Genomic DNA, 24,808 nt, shown 5'->3' with positions numbered 1-24,808 from the left:
TTCGCTGCTGCTTCTGGAACAACATGACCCCTGTAATGAAATTTTATTTTGTGACAAACTGAATTTCCGTCTATGTGCTCTACTTGCTAGCATGTTTCATGATTGGGATGAGGTTTTTCCTTTGTTCTGCAGTACTTAAAAGTATTTACTTATCAGAGTTGAAGATAAATACAGCATCCTGTTTACTAATTAGATACATTTTCATCAAGTGTCATCTTAAAGCCACTAGAATTGCGGTATTAAGACATAGTGTTGCCTCATAACTTGTAAATTGTGAAATGAAACATAAAAATTACTGTGGAAAGTGAAGGCACACATGGAGAATATATGGGATTTGTAAGGCAGCCAGATGTGACTGGGTTTACAAAAATGGGGAAAAGCCCCGAAGTCTTCCTTCGTAAAAGCAGTCTGCAGATAGCTTTGTTCATATTTTTCAGGTCTCTTAAAAAAAATAAGTCGGTTTCTCTGATATAAAAAGCTATTTTTCGCATTGAGTGCACATACCTCTATGGATCTGAGTGTAAGTAATTTTTTGCTGGTATTAGTGGGTTTGGGTTGGGCCTTGCGTGTGAGCACTCTTCATTGAGGACTGTGACCCACACCTACACCCCCCAGTATAGAAACCATTCTTGTATGTACGTAACAGGTGTTAAGTCATTGAAATCAAGCGTATGATCCAGAAAAAAATATATTTAAGCAAAGAGATAATAAGGAGAAACATCTTGGCTATTTTGCATCTTGTTACTGTACACTCAAATGATTTTTAGATTTAGTGATCCAGAGATTTCAGTAGAAACTTGGCTGCATACTAGAGCATTCAAACCAGATAAGGAATTTCTACCGCGAACGTTGATTTCAGGAAGCGGGAACTCTAGAGGCTGATGAAAGCCTTGACTTGGCTGGTTTGAGCTAGGGATAGCAGGGCAGTTTTGGCAAGCGTTTGGGCTGCGGCGCTGTGTGTAGAGTTGTGCCATTGCTCAGGTCAACAAGGCATTAGTCACATTAGTTACAGAATTTCTGTTCAGAGTTTGATCTGTCTCTTATGTTTTTCAGGGATATCCATAACTTTGTGTTATGTGTGCGAGTTGTGCTTTCTGAACAAGGAAAGGGGCCTAACAACTTGCCTGAAAGGGGTGGTAAGACTTGTCAAAATTTCCTTACTTATATTTGTATTTTATTAACTCCACATGTTCATGTCTGTGAAATCTAGAAGGCAAAATTATTTCTAATTTAATCCTTCTTGCTGTTTACTGTTCCAGTCTCACAATTGTCATTCTTTACCCAACAATAAAGTGATGAAAGATTAAATTCTTTTTATAGTAATAGTATTTAGTGGCTTTTTTCTCAAACAGTAGGACTATTGAACTGAGCACGGCTAAAATATGCAAGAGTTTGAATTAGTCTGCTTGCAATAGCAAGCCACTGCATAAAACCAAACGTTTGCATAATCAAAATGTAGAATAATTAACTACATATAATGTAACTCATAATAAACTTCCAAAACTTTATAAATGGACCTTTTAAAAATGTTTTGTTCTGCTGCTGTCCTACTTTTAGAGGAGAGGTGAACTGGCTTCCCCCGTCCTCACTGCCTGCTCTCAGCCACTCTGGTTCGTCACTTCATTTGTGGTGGTTCTCTGAGCTCTCTGTGCGGGAACCTGTGGCAGGTGACTGTAACACGGGTATAAATTCTACTTGTGGGATGGGATGGCTGGCTTTATGCAGCATCTGACCCTTCTGCTGACGTATTGGTTTTAAGTGAAGGGCCCTTGTCAGAACAGTATCGTCAGCGTAGTCAAAGACCAAGCAATTTATTGATTTGTGTGACCTCTGATGACTTGGGAAGTCATTCCTGCGAGAACTGACCAGACAGAAGTGTTCTTACACAAGGAAAAGCCATTTACGTTGGGATAAAGGAATATAATTTTAAAAAGTTCATCTTTTAAATGACAAAAACCAGAAGACAGTTGTATACTTGCTAAATGAATAAAATCGATAGAATAATTCAAACTTTTGAAAGCCTTAATTTTCTAATTTAATTTCTTTTAATGGCCTGTTTCTACGTTCGTTTTAGGGAAAGCAGAGTTTTGGGTGAAAGATAGGAATACGGTTTACACAGTACAAGCAAACCTGAAAGTTACTGCTTCTTAATATCCTAAACAATATAGAAGCGGTGGGAGGTTTTTTAGGAGACTTTTCACCGTAACAGTCATCCGTAGGTGAAATTTGTAGTATTTAGAGCAAAGGAAAATAATTGTAGGGGTGAAAGGGAATAAAGCGACAAGAACTCGGAGGAGTTAACCTCTTACCAAACAGCCTCACTACATGTTCAAAATTAGGAAAAAAGTAGCAGGCAATCAAATGAGATGCTGTTTGTAGATAGACGTGCAAGCTGTTATTATTCTGCAGCATATTTGTGAAGTAAAGGAATGTACAACTTTGAAAATGTTCCTGCTCCTTCTACACTGAAGAAAGAGCAGTAATTGTGCTGTCATTACCAAAGATGTTTTTTACAGAGTTCATGACTAAGACTGATTTGCTTGTTTCAGAAGTGAGGTGTGCTGTGTACTCATCTTAAGGAGTATGTCACCCTTCATCAGGAGTGCCATGTGTTTTCAGAATGATGGTGCTCTCAATTTATTGCTTGTCAGCCCTGCAGAATGCTGGGTAGTTCCTTTACAAGTGCAACTCCTTGGCTGAGACTGCTCACTTATAAAACAATTTTAGGCTTATTTTGATTGGTTATTGATTTGTGGCTTTTAATGATAAAATAGAATTGCATTTTTTTTTGCAATAGAAGTGTTGGTGCAAAATATGAAAAGTTGGAGCCATTTGGAACTGCTCTTACTCCCACTGAGGTCAGCGGCAGAATTTCTGTGGCTTTCAGTGGGAGTAACATTATACTGTCTGAATGTGAAGACTTTTCCTCTTCTTTCAAAACATGCTTATAGTAGTCTGCTATAGCTGGGGTTACATGAAGACTAAGTAACTGTTGTACCACTTGATTATGAAAAAAAGATATTTCCTAAGTAGGAGACAGAAGTTTTAACCATTTCTGTTACTCTGGCATATTGATTTATTTTTTTTTTTAAATACCTGCGGCTCTGAAAATCATTGCACCATAAAAATTGGTTATCTATAACTATTTTGCTTATATCATCCAGTGTGTTTTATTATATTGTATGCAGGAGTAGGTCTAAACAGACAGAGTGCCTTCTTGCGAGACAAGAAATGGAGAACTGCAGGATGAATACTTACTGGAGCAATGGTAGACATGGCTAAATTCTAGTCGCAGATGTTACTGCTCATCTAAACGGGGAATCTAGATTAGAGAGAAAGCATGTGATTTTGTGAAGAGATGTAGAGTTTTCAAAACTGTGTATTAGTTCTCAACTCTTAATGAAAGCTTGATATAATATTATTAGTGGCATTTTCATAATGTCATTTAAGAAAAAGAGTAAATATTTTTTTCAAAGGTGAAGATTTCAAAGAGCAAGATACTGTATTTGCTAGGCACTAACTTTCATTACGAATTTCTCTGCTCCTCCCCAGGAGATACAAGTGAATTTGTCATAAAAGCTTCTAGCCAATGGCTGCCCAGAAATGATTTGCCAAACATTAAAAATACCTGCCTTTTCAGAAATTAATACTAAACAGATATTTCCAGACCTGTGGTTGTGTGATTTAAATGGTCAGTTTTAATTGCAGTGTGCAAAATGGAGTTGACTTGATTTGAAACATTTTCCAGGCTGCCAGATTTCAGACCTGAGCTGTCCAGAACATGTGGGTTTTTTCTGTTATAAACATTTTTTCCTTGTAATTAATTTTTTTTCCCTAATTCATTGCTCGTAGATTAATGTTTGCTTATTTCAAGTTTCTGCCATTTTTTCTGGAACAATCAAGAATGATGAATTTGTCGTGTTTAATTGATGGATTGCTCTAGATTAATCAAACTCCTACTTAATAGGCTGATATTTCTTGCAAGTAAGCTATTTTTTAAAAAATTGTCTGTAGTTAAGTTTATTATAAAATTGTCTTGGGCATGTTGGATGCTTTGTCACGCTTGGGAAGTGCAACATACGACCCAAATACTCAAATGACTGAAAGATAGCATTTTGGTTTATAAACATTTGCAGCATAAACAAATCTGAGCTAAGTCATTTCAGAAAGGAATTTCCCTTCCATGTAGTGTATATTATACATAGACATTAATTAGTGGTTTTTCATATGTAGCTCTTGGAAATTATTTTTATCTGGTTTATCTGACACCAAGTTTATTTGTCTTGAATTTGAACTTCAACTATTGTCTCTGCATGACATGGTTTACAAACTAAGTCTGATGATTTACTCTGTGTTGTATGCCTGAGAATTTACTTCTACGTGATTATCGTGAGTTAATGCTCATAAAAGCCTTGCAGAATTGCTGATGATTCCTGACTTTGCCTTCATTATTACCCACAGAATTCTAGTGCTTTTGATCTTGTTGAGTGGATTTAAAAAGGAATGTTGGGTTCTTACATATAATACATATTATTAATTGCATGTATTTCTGATAGTCTCATTTGGAATCATTTTATAATTCCAAATTAAAAATGGTTACTTGTTGAAAAGCCTGGGGAACTTGCCTGGGTGCTGCGTATGACCTGGCATGGTTTATGGGTGACTGTGCGGTCCAGGCAGCTGGAGTTGAACTCCTCCCGTGGAGCTGTGCGAGGCCCGGGCTGTCGGTTGCTGTGATGCTGGAGCCGCTGCCCTCCGAGCTCAGGTCTCCTCCGGACGGTGGTGCCAATGGCAAGGGCAAGCCTGGCGCTCTGCAGCAGCGGCACAGCAAGCTGAGGCTATTTTCTTTCCTCCAGTTCACTGTGCAGCTACCTATGCACTAACAGAAGACAGGTTGTAATACCACAAATTGTATTTTATGGTTTGATCAGGTAGGGCTTAATAAATTATAAGTCACTTTAGGGAGTATCAGAACTACTGGAATTCTGATTATCAAAACAGGCAGGTTTTTTTTAGTAGGGTGTAGTTAATCGATTTTTTTGACATGGCGCGTATAACCTGCTTATTAGTAAAAAGCCTTGCAAAAGTACTTATCTGTCTGAAGTAGAATTTCATTGAATTGCCTGGATAAGGTTGGCCTTGAAAGTGGACTTTCACGTAGCTGAAGTCTGTGTGATACTTCATTAGGTGTCTTCTTGCTTTCTACTTCATGGCTCAGAGAAACCTTGCTTCATCTGAAATGCATTAGTATTCAAAATTTGTATGCTGTTCTAGAAAAAAGACACAAAAGACGGATAATCTGTACACAGTATATGCATGTGGAAACATGCTAATGTACACCTATCAAAAAGCGTCCTTCATCTTTGCACACCTTAGTATTGAAAACAAACATGTAACTTCTGATCCTTAAGATCTGCGAATGTTTCCATTCTGGTTAAACATACGGTGTAACTGCTCTGTGGTGTCTTTGCTGGCAAATTCCCTGAAGCCATACTGAGTTTCCCCATGTGGATCCAATTGGGAGATTAAAAGTTTAGGATTTAATCTGTACTTCCATAGCACAAGTCACGGTAGGCCTTCTTAGTATTCACCCGGTGTTCTTGGAGACATCTCTGGCAATACTGGAGTAATACTGGCATGGTCTGTTAAAACTACAGTGAATAAAACTTTAAGACTCAATCTCTTGATTTACACTTCTTACGGCAACATCTAATAGAATCGGCAAAGCGTAAATGTTAGACAAATTTTCTCCTTTTATTTAGATCCATTAAAGTTCCTTCCAAGCAGATAAAGGAAACTTAGACGATGAAAAGAATTAAACAATAAATATAAAGCGTTAACTTAGAAACATCCTACCATACCTGCTCCTTCATATGTCGTGCCCCCCCCCCCCGAAATGTATCCTCATCAATTAACTTTAAATTGCAGAACAGATACAGATGCAATTGAAATGCAGCCATTTTCCACTGCTGCACCATGCCATGGTGACTTTTTAAATTGTTGTTTCTTTCTGTAGGTGTTAAAAAGTTTACTTTGTCCTATTTATGGTGTGTAAATTGGTGCTGTTGGCTTCAACAGGGATGTTCATGGACAAATCTTCCAAAACTGACTTACCAACTTTGCAGTAGAAACTCATTCAAAATTGTCAATAAGAATTGTGCTAGGCTTTGTCCTTGTACAACTTAAAGGGTCTTCCTGTTAAAAACCTGATGACTTTGTTAAATTTTGAAATAGGCTCTTAAAATCCCTACATAGTAATGTCAAGAGTATTAAAGTCTTAATAAAACAATGACCTTTGCCATTTAGATTTAAAGCTGAATTTTCCCTCCATCTGGAGGGTTACACTCGCAGAACTGCGGAGGTGCTTTGTCCTGTGAGAGTTCTGGCAGGGATTGTTTCCCTGAAACAGCGCCTTCAGAAACAGAGGGAAATGTGCCCTGATGCATCTCGGAAGCTGAAGGCATTGCTTGTTCCTCCTCTTCTGCCTCACTGGAATTCCAGGAATCGCTGCCACTTCAGCATCGCCCACATCAGTAGAAAGGAGACAGTTTCTTGCAGCTGCTGCCTACCATTGCAGAGATGGATCTCGGGCATTTTTGATGGGGGATATGAGGGCATATTTATCTCATTAAAGTGATCATTAGCATATTCTTACATTGACATTCAGCATTTTCCTTCGTCTGATTAAATTGTAGCCTGTTGTATGGTAATTCTTTTGCTTTCCCGAAGTGTTTCTCCTTAAGATAGCTGTAGAGAATCAGAAGTCAGTGAGCTGGATGACAGCTGCTCGTGTCCCTGCTCATTGCAGGGGGCTGCACTAAATGACCTTTAAAGGTCCCTTCCAGCCCAAGCCATTCTGTGATTCTGTTCCATGATTCTATGGCAGAAGATTAAATTCATAATGCTGTAATCGAGCACAGTGCTTCCTGAGAATTTCTTCTCTTGGCACTAGGCATTTGTGAAAATATCTGCTGGTATTTTTTTTCACATTTTACTATGTATGTGTATGGGATGTTATTTTGGCACAAAGGTGTAATACTTTATTTGGTGACAGAGAGGAAATTTTCAGCATTCTTGGAGGAAGTTTGGATTTGGTTTGGTAGTTGCACGTCAGTCTCTGGGTATTTATAGATACAGGGGGCAGCACAAGGGCTAGATGCTTTCCAGCATGTGTTAATGCAATAGTATATCTTTCAGGAAGGTTTTTTACAGAGCTGAGTTTGGAAATATGTTTGAAAACAGCCCTGTCACAGAAGTCATCAAGGTCAGAAGGGAGAGAAAGTGGAGACTTCAACATTTCAACTAGGGTTTTGTGAAAGGAGCATAGAATGTTAGAGTTTGCTATCTAGTAAACTAGTCTCTTCATGCCTCTTGAACAGTGCTGCAGTAGAGGTGACTCAGTTTCTCCTCTTCCATGACGTGTTTAGCTCCCACTGCTGTCTGGGACTTGAACACTGAACTCATGGGGAGTATACTTGATAAAACCCACCGATGATGGATCGTGAATCTCAAGTATTAAAAGTGGTATCAGATGGAAGCCTGGAGTGCACAATGTGGGGAAAATGCCCTAGTGAGGCTGGGGGTGTGGTGTCGGTACTTGGAAATACTCTACTTGTTGGTGCAATGGAGAACAGAGATTAATTTACTCTGTTTATGGACAATGGAGGCTTTTTTAGTGTTTTGGAAAGGGCCTCTTCCAACTGTGCTATTGACTTTACCACGCTCTGCTACAATGAGCACTGAAGAAACAAGAACAGTTGTTTCCGCGTTACAGCAGTTCAGTGGTTTGTGGTGAATACGGGCTTGTTCCTCTGAGTCCTGGCTTGGAACACCTTTTAATTTCAAACAAACATCAGCTGGAAAATACTTATTTTGCTGAGCATTGATTAACAGCATCATAACGTGTTTCTGTGTTTAGTAATTTTAAGCTCATTATTTGCAGTTTTGGGAAACTGGTAGCACTCGGTTGTTAATTAAAAAAAAAATAAAAATTATACATCAGGTAGACTAACATTAGGGCCCCAGATCTGGAGATATACAACCTTATCAAAAGCAGACTTTCTATAATGATCTTTGTGTGCCAGTGACATTGTGGGATAAATGCTGCTTTGTGTTTATTTTTTAACCAAGGAAAACTCCACTGATTTATTGGATTTATTCCAGACTTAAAGCACTGTAAAAGCATACTACTGTTGTGTAAACACTTTCTGCCAGCAGGTGGAAATATATATATGCAACTCATCCATTGACTTATTTCTGTCTTTGGCTGCCTGATGCCTCTCCCCCAATCACTGAAGCTGTAGGCTTGTGAAAATGTTATTAAAGGCTTGCAACATAATGGATCTCGCTGCGTCAAAATGTGCAAGTTCAGCTCTTTTATGGATGCCTAACTGCTCTTGGAGCTGTCAGCTGTTCCACCTCTCTGCTGTGGCATTGTCACCGAACCTTCTTACATGGTCATGTATTACCTAAAAAGAAAAACTTGTTTCAAATGAGCATTAGCAATACTTTCCATAGAAATAAAAGTGGATAGGAAAGAGGTAATTATTTTTTAAGTATTAGAGGCTGATATCTTCCTGTCCAAAATACTTGCCAGCAGTAATGGTCCTCAACTGAATCAAAGGAATAAAATGGAAAAGGGAATTGTGCAGTCTAGAAGGAGAGGAGCAGATGATCATGGGAGGATGATTTTTCATCTGTCTGATGTTAGTAAATTTGAATTGCATATCGAGGCAGATTAGGAAAGGAGCTTACTTTGCGACGGTGAGACTCACAGCTGCAAATATTCCCTCTTGTTTCCCCCCTATTGTCAATGCAGTCACCTTTCCAGGGCTTAGCTGAGAGTGGAAAGAGGATCCTGAAGGAGTTAGTGCCAAAACCTGAAAGTAATAAACTCTTCCTAGGGAGTTCTGTGGTCATGCATAACTCTTCTCCAAAGAGCCGAGGCCAAAGCATCTCTCACTAAGTAAAGACAACAATGATAAAGGGAAAGAAATCCATATAGTGCTGTCTATATGGGAAAGTTCCTTTGGCTATATATGGGAAAGTTACTGAAATGATTTTCTGTGGTACGTGTTTCTTTGGCCTTGGAACTGTGTATTGCAGTAAATATGCCTGTGTTACAGTACTCATCACACGTAAGGGTGATCTTTGCCAAGGAGTTTGTAGTTAACACAAAGCTTCTCTAGGTTTTTCATGGCATCTTAGCTATTTGGAGTTCAGAACTAGTCATGTCTTGTTGGACAATAGGCCACATTTCATTGAAATTAACTTTGTGGAGGATGAAGGCAAATGCTAGAAAGGAATTTGGAAGACTCTTCTTAGAAGCATGTGTCTGTGTGATGGTGGAAGCTAGGCATGGAGTAGTACAGGTCTGGACGTAGTCACAAAACAGCTGGAAAAGCTGTTTATTTTTATAAAGAATGATGACATTTATAACACTTATGCCATTCAGTTTGTATTAAAGCTATGTTGAAAGAAGGTAAATACAGAAAATAGGTTGGATTTTGAAGCTGACATGCTGCATTTATTTATTATCTTTAATAATAGCAGATACCAATGTGAATTCTCAAATTTGGGAGAGCTTGCTCGTAGATGTGTCGTGCTAGCCAGCGTTCAGGCTGCGCAGATTATTGACTGTCCTCAGTGGGGTGCATAACTAGTCAGGGATGGAAGGAAAGGGTTACATACAAACTAGAGACTTCTGGGGGGGGAAAAGTCTTTCCTCACCATGGAATTTGTCAAGCAGGCCCACAGGTGCCGTGGAGCTGTTGGCACTTGACGATGGCCAGTCGCCCGCCTCCCATCTCAGCTGGGATGTGGGGGCTCTGGCCTGCCTTTCTGCTGTGTGACACGGCCAGGGCAGGGGAGACCACTGCGTCACCGGGGCATGGGAGCTGCTCACACCCTGCCTCGCTTGTGAGAACACACAGCTCACAGCATAACACTCTTCTCTTCTTTTTTTTTTTTTCTTTTTTTCTCTCCTGCTCAGTAAATATTATAGCTATTTCTTTCTTTGCCTGAAAGAAAACACAGAATTATTTCTCTGTATCCTTCTGATTGAGATACAAAGGGCTTCTTTCCTAGTGTACCGCAATTACATACGAAAAGGTTATCTAACCCTTCTGAGGAAGCTCATTTAAAAAGAAAAGAATAAGAATATTTTCTCTCATTTTTCTCAATAAAAATATGCACAGATTATACTTTGTACCTTGGTCCAAAATCCAGTCAGTTATTTTTATTATGTAAACTTTTGCTAATTTTTACATATAATATAATTCCTTGTCATTTTGAAGAAGATAGCACTGGAAACCGGTGTGTATGGATTTTTTTTTTTTTTGGGGGGGGGGAATTTATTTTGTTTTTTTAAAGCAATTTATTTTGGTGTAATAAAGCAGAAATCCATCCTCAGTCAGAAACATTTGACCAAATGTGAAATAAATAACCAGACTGTATTAAAGTCTGTGACTAAAATTGTATCTTTTAGTAGGAGTCATCCAAAACTGTAGGTGTAAGATACAGTAGAAAATATTTTATCTTGATCCACTAAAGTCAAGTTAATTGGAAGAAGGGCAGCGCAGGAGAGAGTGGTATTTTGTTTTGTCATATTGTGACCGCGGGGTATTTCAGAATAGTTTGAGTTTGTTAAAAGGCAAATTTTGCTGGAAGGGATAAATGCAGGATTGTGTTTGTCAATTTATAATAGGAGTGGAATTTCATTAGCACTACTATTCATTTGTGTTGTGGGAGGAAGAGTAAAATAGATTCTCATTGACTTAAAATGTCACTGTCTATTCTAGCTGCTGGAATTCTCTGCAGTTTGTTGGCTGAATATATGAAAGAAAATAGGACTATGGGTCAGCCCTGTTCTCTCTAATTAGGATCCTCAGGGTTTGTGTGGGCTTATATGTTTGGGTTTTTTTGTGGTAGTTGTGTAACGTTGTGCTTTTGTCTTTTCTTCTAACGCCCAGGCGCTCTTTGCTTTCTGATAGTGCTTCGTTTTTATTTCTGTAACTCAAACTGCCCTCTCAATTGCAAAAGCATAATTTGTTGTGCCTATACTTCATACCTTTCTCTCCCTGATCTCTTGTAAAGTCCTTGACACTTCTTCCCTTGGTCTATCAACATAATGTTTACATGATTTTCCTGTCCAACTGGTGACTGCCCTTTCTTCAGTGTTTCTCTCAAGCTTCTGTTTATTCTCTCCTTCAAAGAGCTCTACAACAAATCTTTTTATCCCTTTCTCTCTTCACATTCATTCTGTCTTCTGCTCCATCTTCCTAAGCTTTGTTCCTTGTCACAAATTTCACCCTTATAGGGCATAATTTGAAATCAAAGTCTGAACACTGGCAGAAATAATGTTTAAATTCCTTCTTCCAATAACCCCAGAGAAAATTGTGCTACCTGGAAAGGATTAATTACTTTTGTTCTCTGTTATTTTTATAGTCAGCATTAATCATTGATACTCACCACAAGTATTGAAGTCCCCAGCTTTGCAGGTCTCTGGGGGAGAATGAAGTCTCCCTTCAAACACCTGGGCACTAGTTCTTCCTCGATTCAGAGAGAAGAGTTTCATGTCTTTATAGTAGCAATTATTAATGGTAGTGTGTTAAGACAGGAGGTTTTATTTCTTTAATTCCAGAACAGCATATATCAGACAAACAACTAAAAACACAGGTACAGTTAATCCCTTAAGACTGTTTTATAGTAGGTAAAGTCTAGAACTCCCTATTTTAAATATGCCTTTACTTGAACTACTGCTTCTCAAAATATTTCCACTTATCTCTGAAGTCATAATTATGGCATTCATCGTATTTGAATATAGTTGCTGAACTTTGCAGTCTGTTCAAGTCGTGGGACTTAAGGAATTAATCTCAGCTATTGCTTTTCTTGCCTACTGGAACCTGCATTTTGGACCCTATCTCCTTTGGTTTTTATCAGTTATGGTGTAATGTTTCTGACGGGGCCGTCTCCTATGTGTAGAGTATTACTCTAAAATGGAGAGAGACGTTTACAAAATAATAACCAAATACCATGTACATGGTTATGAGGCTTACCTTTATCAGCTGCACAGAGATTTCTGGATACAGCAACTGCAACAGCTGCATGTTATTCCTATTGTAGACAAAGTCTCCTAAATTATTCCACCTCTTTAAGAAATTAAATGACATGATCTACAAAATGAGGAAAAATAGTATCTCTGCACAACAACGCGTAATTGATAGTTGCCAAGTGTTTGAGGTGCTCTGTAACTACCCAGCAATACCTTCTGTAAAGCAAATATTTATTCTACTAGATGCAATATCAGTGAGTAGATTGGTAGAAGAGACCAGTAATACATGGATGCATATTTAACATGCCCGAAAAGAATTAAAACTTGCACAGAAGAAATTGGAATGTTTAGAGACTTGTGCTCCTGGTAGATGACCTTATGAAGCATTTTCAAAAGCCTGATAAGTGCAGTCCACTACAGATGCATTAGCGTGCTCACTGTCTACCGCCGATCACTCTGGAGTTGGGACAAAGCTTTGAAAAAATGTAGGACTATATAATAATATTGCTCTGTGTGCCTTTTTTGAATGTGTGACCTCTTGATGGGAAAGAACCGCACATCTGCACTCTAAAGTAGATATCCTCAATTTGGAATTAATTGGTAAAGAGTTGCTAAACCCAATCCTTTTCTGTCACAACCATGATGCTTTATATATTTAAATGTATTGAGCTTCCTCCTAAAAAAAATAACTAGTGTTTGTATTTTGTCAAAATTTATACTTTGTCAAATATTTCTATTTGATTTGGAGATGCTTTTTAGGTAGAATTGTCCTAATTTCCAGCAAAACTAATAGCACAAATAGCTCCTCTTTTCAAAGCAGTAGATTACGGACCCTTATTTAAGAACATTTGTGAGAACTTTAATGGAACCTGATGATGCTTGACCTTGTTGTCCTATCACCCTTCTCTTTTCCTTGTCTCTGAAGAGAAATGGAGTTTTGGGAGAACTTGCTCACAATGGCCTTCTCTCTTGCTACTTCCCCACATGACCTGCAGTGTTGAGAACACTCCCCTGATGCTGGTGAGCCGTCTCTGGTGCTCTCTGCTTTGCTCCGCATGACAATCTTGCTGCGTGCACCAGAGAGAAGAATGTGCAAATTGAAGGCAGTGCAAGAGAGGATGGTGCCTGAGACACCTGTGGAGTGTCACCAGCTCTCCCCACGAGCCAGCCCAGGGAGGAGGATGGGCTCAGCACGTGCTGAGCACAAACCAGCACTTGGAGACTCTCTTCACATTTTTTTCCTGCTCTTCTCTTTGTCAGTCTTTTTACTGGGGTGCTCTGAAGTTTCTTAGTCCTTGAGAATTATTTCCATTTGCAGCCTTGCTACTGAGCAATTGTAGTAATACCAGAGTCCAATTTAGCAGTATTTCTTCAAGAGCTTGGGTCCTTGACTGATTTGTAGAGGGCAAATGAAAAGAGCAATTGCAAATGGGTTTCTGTGCTATTAGAGCTCTAAACAGCCTTCCCTCTTGGCCGTGTGTCAGATTATACCTCAAGGCGGGACGGGTGGGCTATGAACCTTAAAAAGATTTAAATACCTAAGTGCAGGGTCAAGTATTCATATTAGTGGGTGTCTTAACAAACTGGTCTCAGAGTGCTCAGCAGTAATAATTTAATATTTTTAGGTAGCATTGAACATGGTAATTGAGTAGCAAGTGTTTTGAGTTCTTACGCTTCTTCATCAGCTTTCTCTACAATTTACTTATAAAATAATTTCACTATAGAACCTCAGGTTTGGATTAATTTTATAAAGCATAGTGACAAGTGGTTGTACTGCGGGGAGAACTTGTATCTAATACAGCAACACCTGCACAATGGACTGGTAAGCCAGAGAATGAATGAACCAAGCCAGGAGAGGAAGAGGTTGTTATTCCTAAGAACTGTTACAAAGATCTTCTCGAGGAGGGACATTAGCGTACAACTTCTTTCCCCCTGTGGACTCTTTGTTTCCACCACTATTCAGCTATTTTAGGGTATTTTAGGGTATGGCAAGAAGCCATAATAGATGGATGCAAGAAGGCTGTCATCTACTGGTACCGAGTAGTGGTTTCTAGATGTGAAATCCATACCCTGATCCTTTGCTTCACCTGCTCTTTCAGTGGCCCCGCTTCAGTTCAGTCTAACACTGAAGCGTATTCGCTTTGTTGTTTACAGTTGGTTCTCCCATGTTCAGAATATATAGCTGAGCAAAATGATACTATGAAAAAGAATCCATAGGTTGCTGTGGGAATCTGTGCCTTGGAGTTCAGGAGCAGTAGAACTGTGGCTGATTTATGACTCAGTGTGGGGGTAACTGCCTCGTCTCTTCATTTTTCTAATATTTCATAGATGAAAAGAGATATTGCCCACTATTAAACAAGCGGGCTCATCAAAGAGAAAAAGATAATTAGAAATCAACATTAACATTCTTCTTTGAGGATAGCTAGTTGTGAGAAATTGGGAGGAACAGCAGAATGGAAAAGTTTAAGAATTAAGTGCCAGTATCTCTGACCTCCAGTTTGAGCATCAAGCCTGCCTTGTGTAATAAAAGCTATTTATAAATTGCTGCTCTGTTAAACGTGTACAGAATTTTACGATGCATAAATTGGGGAACAGAGCCAGCAAAGGGACTTAGCAGAGTGATGAATGGATGACAGGGTGCAAGACTGAAACTGTTTTATTCATGGATTGTGAGGTCAAGAAGAAGAACTGCTGGGAAGGGCTGGCAGTTGAAGGAGAAAGGCGCAGAACCCAGGAGAGAAAGAATCCAGTAATCTGAGAATTACCAAGCCACATTGTCACTCTTCTTTCTTGCAGTTGCAACTCCAGGTAGTAGCCTTTTATTTTTATTTTGCTACATTTTTGTGAATATTTTTAGTCTTTCTCCCAGCTCCAGTTGCACCACTGTCACCAGCTGCTTCCAGGGTCACAGCCCTAAGCCTCCTAAATCTCAGTAAATTATTCTGTTAGTTTTTAAGCAACAGGTAAGAAGAGGTTTTGGGTTTTTCCCCCCTTTTGTTTTGACACACACCATCCCCCCCACCCCCCCATGCCCTGACTGTACTGCGGAGAGAATATGATAAAGCAACCCAAATTGTAATCTCGATCAGGGGCCTAGCTGGAAGTTCATGAATCCGTTGGTTGGTTGTCACTGTTCAAAAGACTGTTAGAGACTGATAATTCATTGGACTGCCATTTAATTCTGTTGGTCATGCAGATATTCCTGAGCAGAATGCAGTTAATGCAACTTAATTCCAAAGAGATGAGTCAAGTTAAGGTCACTGGGTTGCAATTACTCTTTGTAGGATTGTCCCAGGGTAGGCTCAACGTGCAGGTGCATTTTATATCCTCAAATACCAGCGAGTAAGACAAATCGAAACAAGGCTAGACTAGAACTGCTTTGGACCAATGGATGAAATCTGATTTCAACTTGTTTTTTATTCCTTTCATAAATTTGTTGTAACGTCTTCACATATTTAATTTAAATTTGGCAGACAGATTGTTTAAAGATATGTGGTTGCACTTTGAAATGCGTGTTTTTCTGTCTTTTATGTGTTCTCTGTGCCTTGAATCTGCAAGGAGCTCTGCCAAAAATCACTGAAAAGGAGATTAGAGGCACTCAAAATAATCATTACAAAGAGAAGAATTCCCTTACCTGTTAGCAAATGAGAAAATAGATCCTGATTAGTTTTACAATAGCAATGGCCTTTAGTTTTCTTCTGGTACCTTGAAGGGTATTTTCTTAAACAGGTAGTGCAAAGGACACCTGTGTCTGGGGGAGCTGCAGCACTACTTTTCCGTGCAGAAATCACAAGAGATTCACTTCTGCAAGACCTGTGACTTGACATACCCTTGATATTGTAACCTGGTAATGCTGTAATTTGATTAAAGAAAAAAGAAAAGGCAAGCAGTATTAAATAAAAAAGAAAAAGTAGAAAATCTTCGGTTGTGGTTCTTTACCAATGAAATACCTGTGACTGTGTCTGCAGTATTGCTTTTGGTCTAGGTTGTCTGTTGCAGGCTAACAGTGTGTATTTGCTGGCCAGATTTCGTCCTGCCTTTGTCCCCCAGTGTTGCTGAAGGCCTCTTCAGAGCGTGAAGGCTGTGGGTTGAAAGTGGATTTATTCTGCTCACTATCATCTTTTCCAGTAGCATGCCGTTTTCCTGGGAATGGCCTATTGCTCCCCAAGCTTGCAGTGTCCATCTGATGAGCCCTGAGGTTGGGAATGGGGCAGCGGGAGAGCTTAGACCCGCAGTGGTCACTCAGCAGGCTGCTAGCAGGCCACCGGACGCTCCTGTTCTCTGGAATTGCTGTGCGTGCTGCTCTAGGAAAACTAACTGTGCTCTAGAAAAGGCTTTTCTCCGCCCCACTTCTGTCCGTGCAGCTATCCAGCAATATAGCATATAGCTTAGTCTACTAATTTTACCTATGTGTTGACCCAAAATGTTACAGACTTGTTTGGTGCATCTGGCCTCATTGCTTGAACTAAGGTGCTCCACCGTACAGCGAGTATTTTGACTTTTATGCGTATGTATATTTATCATATACATATATTTATTATATATTATATATTTATTATATACATATGCAAATGTAATTTGAGGGGGATATTAAAGTTTGTTTGCATTGATAACAATAGCTTATGCTTGGAATAACATGAATGTCTGTTCTGCAAATAATTGCAAGCACAGCCTGCCCACTAAGCAAAATAGAAGGGGAGCACGATGGTTGTTTTGTGAATGATTCAAGATCTTAACTTTTAAGTTTGGGAACCGTTTGTTCTATTGTAAAATTAATATATTTGAAAGAGAAGATATATCAGTTTTTCTCCCTATAGTAATAACTTGATACTTGTCTTCTAAACTGTCAATGATGTTTCTTTTAAGGAAGCGCATTTTCACTAGATATTTATTTTACATGGATATTTTCTGGATAAAGGTAATATATCTGTATGAAAAAATTACTGTGATAGTATATGAATCAGAAATGGCTTTGCCATAACTCTAGATGGAATTTGTTAATAGCTGTAAGAACCAGTCTTTTGGTTTGCAAATTAAGCAAACTGCTTTGGCAATTTGAAGCAGTAAATATGAAATCCTATGCAATTTTTAGACCCTTTTCAGAGTGGGAAACCACGGAATAGCACTGTGTTTAGAGTAGTTAATAACATTTCTTTTGGAAATGCTACAAAGATGGCATTGCTTGTTTCCACATATCACAGTTGGCTCACTAAGTAGCGTATCTTCTCTTTGGTGCTTTCCCTGATGTTATTTCCTCTCTGGTATGTTGATGGTGGAGCCAGTCCCCAGAAGCAGAGTACTCGTGGTGAGAAGCTGTGGACGCGCAGGAAAGAAGTTTAGTCTCGATACTGGTGCTGGTTTACACCTTAGTTGGATTGACGTACTGTGGCAGTGCTGCTGCGCTGTGATCACCCAAAATGATGCAGTGAAGATACTTTATTCCTTTAGTTCTTTGTACTTTCTGTATATGGAATTTTTATGGAAATTAGAGGACATGCAGGATTGTGCATGTGACTCGAAACATGAAGTGGGAAGGATGATACGTGATGTCTTACACCGGGCTCTGGAAAGGAAGCTAATTACAAACCTGCCTGAAAAGAAGAGGCTCAGTAACGTGGTCTTTCTTGTGTTTTCCTAAGAAAGCCATGACGTATTTTAATCCTGAAGTCTTGTGGAATATACGTGTTACATGTGTCACTTTTGTATGCATTGATTTGCTTTTCTCTGGAATTGGCAAATTAGACTTGCTTTGGACAAAAGCCAAATAATATATGAGGCAATTTCATGCCTTGTGAATTATTGAAGAGAATGTTTGGTACGTAAAACTTGTCTTCAGCTTGCTGGCTCCCCTCCCATTTCTCTTAATTCCTCAGGGAATCTTGGTTTAAACTATCTTCCAGAGGTTCAACAATTTCTAAAGGCTGGGTAACCATTCCAGTGGAATGGAAGGAATTTTAAATATGATCTCCCTTTTCCCTTACATTTGTCCCTTCCTGGACTGCGGTCTCCTTTTTGCTAACTCTGGGTAGCGAGTGTGCTGGATTGCAAAATGTGCTCTCATCTAATGGTCAACCCCGTCACAAAAATCACTGGCTAAACTTGGGGTCAGAGGATCATTTGAATTTTTTTTTCTATATCTCTGCAATGGATTTATGAAAGATATCATGATTTGTTTTCTTACTAAAGTATGTGTTTCTCTCTTGTTTGTACAGTCTGAGAAGCTGAGGTTAGTTATGGGGCAGGACTGCTGGTTTTCTGCTGGAACAGCAGCAGAAGGGAGGAAGGCAGACAAACACGTAGACTTTCCGTATAATCATGTTGTTGGAACAGAATATACCTCAGACAAATTTTGGTCAGATCTGAGCTTTTATAATAACTTTGGGCTGGATTTTGTTGGACACAAGTCCCATGAATTACGTGAGTTTATTGTGAGAGGAGGCTATTTACAGAGTGATTTTTAAGAGCAGTGAAGATGCCTAGTAAACTCACCCTAAAGGTGTTTTTTGTTTTTTTTTAATGGTCTGCTACCTCTCCTTATATTTCTATCATTTGACTTTGCGAAGGTCTGAAATAGCATATATTTTAAATGGGAGGAGATGTACAAGGATGAACTGAAAACATAATTTGTGAGGCTCTTTGGAGTTTTTTGGGATATAAATAAATCTGTTAGAGCATTTTAAGCACTGCAAAAAAGTAGTTTTAATAGATAGGAATTATTCACGTCCATTTTCAGTGTCGCTCATAGGTGAATATTTTTTCCCTCTTTACAGATACTTGTTCCGTAACAAACTGAATGTATTGATCGTATCTTAAGAAGTGAAGGTCCAGATTTTTCTCAATTTACACAGAATGCTGCATGGAAACACAATAAATGAGATGGGCATTGTTTATTTAAAAAAACCCTGGAAATTCTATTAAAATTCTTACCATCTAGAAATGTTTGTGTAGCAGTCTTTGCTTTTCCCCCATATGAGATGATTTGTGTAATCCCTGTTACTGATACGCTGTAGGAAGTTTAATGATAGTACAATTTTATTACTGCGTAAATCTCTGTTATGGCAACATAAATCTCATATGACAAACTTGAGACAAAGTCGTATTAATTTTGTCCTTCTATTGACTTCAGCTGAGTCATGTCCAGATTCTTTGACAAAATTAAATATGAAGAAATGCAAAGAGGCTGCTTGTCAGTTATGTCTATAGAGACAAAGCTAAAATAACTTAAAATAGGCAGTAACTGAGCTAACGCTTCCTGGAGAGAAGACAGGTGTTTAGACATTGAGTTTGACTCTTTTTTATGATTACAAAGTCCTCAACCCTACTTCTCAGGTAACTAGCTTCAATGTAGAAGTAAAAGAATCTAGTACGATATTAACTATAGTAATTGAGATTAATATGTTGTAGCAGGAATCCTGGCACGGTGGCCTGTAAGACAGGGGAGAGCAACATTTGTTCTGGTAGCATAAAGTCATGAAGAAAAGTGGGGATCTCCTCTCAGGCTGGGTTCCTCCTCACGCAGGTGGCGACTGCCGAGGTGAGGCTGGGGGTCACTGGATGAATTTCTGCCGCAGTGGCTTGCCCGTGCTGTGCTGTACCGAGTGCATTTTCCAGAGGGATTGTATGTGGGTGGGGGCAGTGCAGAGAGGAAAAAAACCCAACAGGAGGGATTCTAAAGCAAGCAAGGGAGGTGATTTAAAAGCCTTCATGTGGAAAGAGAGGCTTAGAGATGGCTCCTTTTCCTCACTTCGTGCATGGAGACTTTTCTTAATGTTACTAACATCTCTAATTGCCTAGCTTTGTTTCAGTGGCCTTCAATATATGTGCAGAGATTTGCATGAAAGTGAGAAATGTTACTCACAAAGCTTAAAATTTGGCTTTGCTTCTGCTCAGTCTAGTTATCTTGTTTTTATTGTAATGATTTAGATTCTGAGGATAATTACCACAGTATCTGATATGGATTAAAAGCTCACGGGAGAGCTATTTTTAACCATGGTGCTAGAAGTTACAGTAAATTATTAATAAATCCAATATCTAATTTGGCAAGACCTGATAGTACTTGCCTTAGCTGTTCATAAGCTACATAGTAGGCTGTTGAAGGAGTTTCTTTAAAAATTAAGCAGAAGTAGCAATTTATAAAGGAAAATTGCATTTTGTTGTCCTGAACACTCCTGTTAGGGCGTAGATAATCAGCCTGAGCATCAGGGATAAAAACCTGAAACAAGTGTGGAATGGCTTTTCGTTATAATTTTACAGTTGTTATTGCTTATCAGAAATAGCCTGTTTGTTTCCTTATGATGTATTGGAAAAAAGGATCTGTACTAATTGCAAATTCTTCCTAACAGAATTGGTTTTAATGGAGATGTAATGTGCTGCAGAGGTCGGAGCTCCTGACGGCCGGGCAGGGTTTGGCCGTGGCGTGGCAGGGCTGGGACAGAATGGGGGACTCGGGGCACCCTCAGGGCAGGAGAAGGTCCCGGAGGCAGGACCGTGGGTGAGCTGCAGTCTGTGTCTTCCCTCTTGGGTAACGCTGCAGCTCCCAGTTCGGAGTTTCTGCTGGCATGGGTCACCTTTAAATTTAGGCGTGCTAACTGTCGCCATTAAAGTGTAATCTGATGTCAAGAGACGTAGACTGTTTATGACCTTGGATGAATCACTTGGTCTTATGAGGAATAGAGATATTGTTTGAGTAATAAAGTTATTACCTCAGAAAGTCAGGAGTGCGTTTCTTTCTTTTTTTTTTTTTTTTTTAATTTAAGAGGTCAATTCAGGAGTATGAGGTATATGGGGAGTTTGGTGTTTTTACCAAGTCCAGTGGGTATTCCACTCATAAGGTATTCAGCAATCCTTCAATGAAATGTGCTTTCTCTTTCTTCCCTTTAATATTTTCATTCATTTAATGACAAAAATAGATTTAAGAAGTTGTGGGGGAAATCAAAACCTCCGTGAACGAGAACTGACTCTTCCTGCCTTGTCGTTTCTTACTGGAAGGTGCAGCATGTCCTGAAAACACAAGATCTCAGTTTGTACCCCTCATTCCTACGGACATGGACATTTCATCCCCAGGTGAAATGCTGCACAGGAATGATGCTTAATATGCAGATGTTACTCCTACGTGGTTTTGGCAAATAGGAAGGTTTCGTAAAAATGAGAATTCGTAGGTTCTGAAACTATTTGCATAAAAAGTTGAATAGTTTAAGCTAAAAAAAATACTCAGTTTAGCTTTACAAACCAGAGAAAATGAGCCATCCTTTCCCTTTCATGCCAAACTGTGCTGATCAGAGCGCTGCCTGGGATGGGGGAAACCAGAGTCAGCACAGAGGCTGTAAATCTTACCTCATCCACCGCCGGCAAGGGCTTACTGCCGGCTTTCCTGGCCCACACACTCTGCTTCCTCTGTTGCTGTTGTTCCAAGATAATTAAAATGTCCAAACTTGCTTCAGATCTTCTCTTTGAATGAACTGAAGAGCAGATTTGAGCGGCAGGAGGCTTGAGTTCGGAAAGATGTCTTAACTGCTTGCTTCTATGGTCAGTCTCCTTCGGTTGTTTCGTTGGAGAAGGTTCACTGTGAAAGCAGCACCTGCTGACGGAGGGATCAGTTTGGTGACAGATCTAAGCTAACCTGGTAGGCTGTGATGCCAGAGGGGTCTCTCCCATTTCCTTCGCCGCTACTCGTGTGCAGCGGTGGGAGCACAGAAAGGAGGTCAGGATGGCTCCTGTCCCCTCGGGGCAGCTCTCCCGTGGCCCTACCTGTCCTGTAGAGTCGCCAGAGGCACAGCCAGCTCTTCTCTGAAAGGGAACTCCTCTTTTTCCTCTCCGTTTGGTGAACCTAGCCTTTATTTCCAGCTTCCATTACAAGACTGAAACAGAACGTAGCATGTCAAAATGAAATTTTGAGAGGGTTTGGGCAAGAGAAGTAGCTGTTTCAAATTCAGTTCTATCTGCTGAACCGAGAAATCAATTATTCACACAGCCTGAGTTAGGACATAAAATGAAATAGTGTATTATCTCCAGTTAACTTTTCTCTCTGTTTTAAGCAGGATGTTTGAGCTTAGATATTGCGGGGGAGAAGCGTGTTGATGGTTTTTGTTTTTGTTGTTTGTTCTGTGTTGCTGTTTTGAGTGGGGTTTTTTGGTTTTTCAGTTTTTGTGCAGTGGGATCTTTATGGACTGGAATGTATGGAGAATGCACTGCCTGGGATGGATAGCTGCTCTTGACTGGATGGGGAGAACAACCCCTGAATTCTCAAGGCACCTTATTTGATGTCTGTCCAAGTATGGTGTGAAGCCGAAACCACTTCGGCTGAGTTCTGCTGCGGTCACGGTCTGGGATGTAGTGGCTGCAGAGCCGACACATGAGCAGAACATAACTACAAATGTGCTTTCAGTTATTGATAATCTCTTTCACTAGGTCATTGAGAATAGCAAGAAATGCAAAGACGTTAAACTATATATATTTCAACCAATAAGGCTTTTTTCAGATCTAATCTTAGGCTCTTTTGATGTAATGCCATGAAGTTTTTGATTTTTTTTTTTTTTTTTTAGCCCCTGTCTCTTTATACTGTCTCTGAAAATACGCTTCCTGAATGGGTGGTTAATATTAAGACACTGTATTCTGCACGCTTTGACTTGCATCAGGCAATCCATACCCTAAAGGAATATTTGACCTAAGGGAAAAATAGGGCAGGAATTAATTGGAGGCAATACACAACTCTAATGGTCCCTTTTAGGATGCTTTAGCAAATCTTTGCAGTCAGCAAGAGGGTGAGGAGTGGCTGTCTGTCCTCCTGAAGACCCATCTATATAGAGATGGAATCATCTTTATTGTCTTCGTGCAGTTGCCCCCGGGCAGCGTGTGTCTCAGTACTGTGGCTTCACGCTATTTATACTGGGACAGGAGGGAGTCGGCTATTCCTGGCTGGGCACAACTGGGGAGAGATCCAGGGAGGCAGAAATGGCATTTGGATTAGGATCCCTTTGGCTTCGAAGCTTCTCAGCTCAGAACTCTCTTGTCTGTGATGAATCTTCATTCCCCTGCCGTCACTGCTGCATCTTGTCTAGGATTTGTCATTCCGTCATCAGTCCCTCTTCTTCCTGATTTTGTGAGTTCCATATCTACTTTTGTTTAAGAATCTTTTCCCTGGCCGTTTGACTCTAGCTTCCTCATTAGTTTCTAGCTTTATGCTCATCCTTTGTGTTCAGTCCCACAACATCAGTCTGTGGTTTCTGGTCTAGGACATAACTTTTTGACAATGCTTTGCATGTCTTGTGCTCTTACATATGCGTTATTTTCCTAGTCAGAGGGCATGGGGTTTTTTGCTGTAGTGTATTATTTTATTTTTCAGAGAAGGGAGGCTTTAGGTGAAAGGAAGCCATTGTTCTTTAATTTTTCCAAGATCCACATGCTCTCTGGATAATTTCACACTTGTGCCATGTATCAGCCCTTTTGAAGCTGTAGGGAAGGAAGAGCGTTATGCTTTTCCATGAAGTTCCCGTACTCTGCTGAATGGGGGAGGGAACCTCATTTTATGTTTAGGCAATGATTCATGACTGTAAATGCTTTTTGTATAAAGCTCTGACTTAACATTCCAATATATGAAAATACCATTCCTTTACGGATGCAACTGGGAGATACAGTGAAATACGAGAGTTAGAAAGCTTTCTATTGCGTTTATTTTATTTTTAGGACTGACTTGAAAATTCCACTTAGAAAGATCTCAATTATTCATTAAACCGAGTAGGTGTTCTGAAACAATTTCAAACTTATTTACAGAACTTAATAGAGATTATATCTGTTTATAGAATTTCACAGGTTTAATGGAAAAAGTCCACAAATGGGGTCTTATTCTTCCCTAAATTCTAAATAGTTTTTCCATGAGAGATGTGTTGTTTTATTTTCCTTTGGTTTTCTCTTACTCTTTATTTTATTAGTCATTGGAATGTGCTAACATTCCTAGCACTGAAGAGATCTAAAAATTGAATCTGAAGCACTGGAAATAGTCTTCTGTCTTCCCTGTGCTTTATCTATTTACATGAAAAAGGCTGGGTTATTGACACTCTATCATATTTATTGTCGGTTCCTGGATCTTGTTGCCATAGTTACATCTGGTAGTCAGAAAGAGTTTTGCTGGGTTCAAAGTTATGCTAATTGACAGTTTCTTAGGGAGAATAATCCTGGAATTTCAGGGAGCAATCATTCTTTCTTGCTCTAAAACTTGAGGAAACTCTTTAGTTTCCAACCACGACAATATCCCCCAAGCCCAGTCCGATACCCAGGCTGTGTGCATTTAATTTTTCTCAGAGAATGTTTTTGTGCTTGAATGCTTTTTGCCGTTTGATCGGTCCTCCTCTTGCTTTTTTCGTCTTCCCCCATCTCAGAAAACAGTAGCCCTTTTCTGACGCTAGTATAGATTTCTCTGGAGAAGTGACAGCAATACAATGTCTGTCTTGAGGTTCAGGGTTCTGATTGTTGTGGGTAACGCAGCCTATTGTCCAAAGAAAGATAAGCTGGGTTAAGCACATGGAAGAGCAGAATATTACTACTGATGCACCATTAATCTTTTACATGTTCTTAAAGTAAATTGACTTACTCTTACAAAAGAAAGAAACAAACAAAAACCAAACAAAAAACCTCACCAGAACTCTTATGTTTGGCCCTGGGTTTTCTCTCATGTTCTTACCATGAAAAGAGAAGCTTCCATCCCATAGTCGACTGGGGAGAAGAGGAACGGCTGCTAGTCCAGCTGCCTTTAACGGCCAC

At 39.5% G+C, this 24,808-nt stretch overlaps 1 protein-coding gene across 4 annotated transcripts in view; it reads left to right on the top strand.

Moving 5' to 3' along the window:
- Positions 1-24,808, top strand: part of ARVCF (ARVCF delta catenin family member) — a 273,582-nt gene that overhangs the window by 19,411 nt on the left and 229,363 nt on the right. For 2 of the 4 annotated variants that reach the window (XM_063350849.1, XM_063350850.1), the window contains exon 3: positions 1,054-1,136. The exons of the other annotated variants lie outside the window; for them this stretch is intronic. The gene's annotated coding sequence lies outside the window, so the exon portion shown is untranslated. The remainder of the gene's footprint in view (positions 1-1,053; positions 1,137-24,808) is intronic. 4 annotated transcript variants of the gene reach the window in all.

This window comes from Chroicocephalus ridibundus, chromosome 13, assembly GCF_963924245.1.
Source record: "Chroicocephalus ridibundus chromosome 13, bChrRid1.1, whole genome shotgun sequence".
NCBI classification, from domain to species: domain Eukaryota; kingdom Metazoa; phylum Chordata; class Aves; order Charadriiformes; family Laridae; genus Chroicocephalus; species Chroicocephalus ridibundus.
Note: the sequence above shows the minus strand (reverse complement) of the source record. Positions and strands in the feature narration are given on the sequence as shown.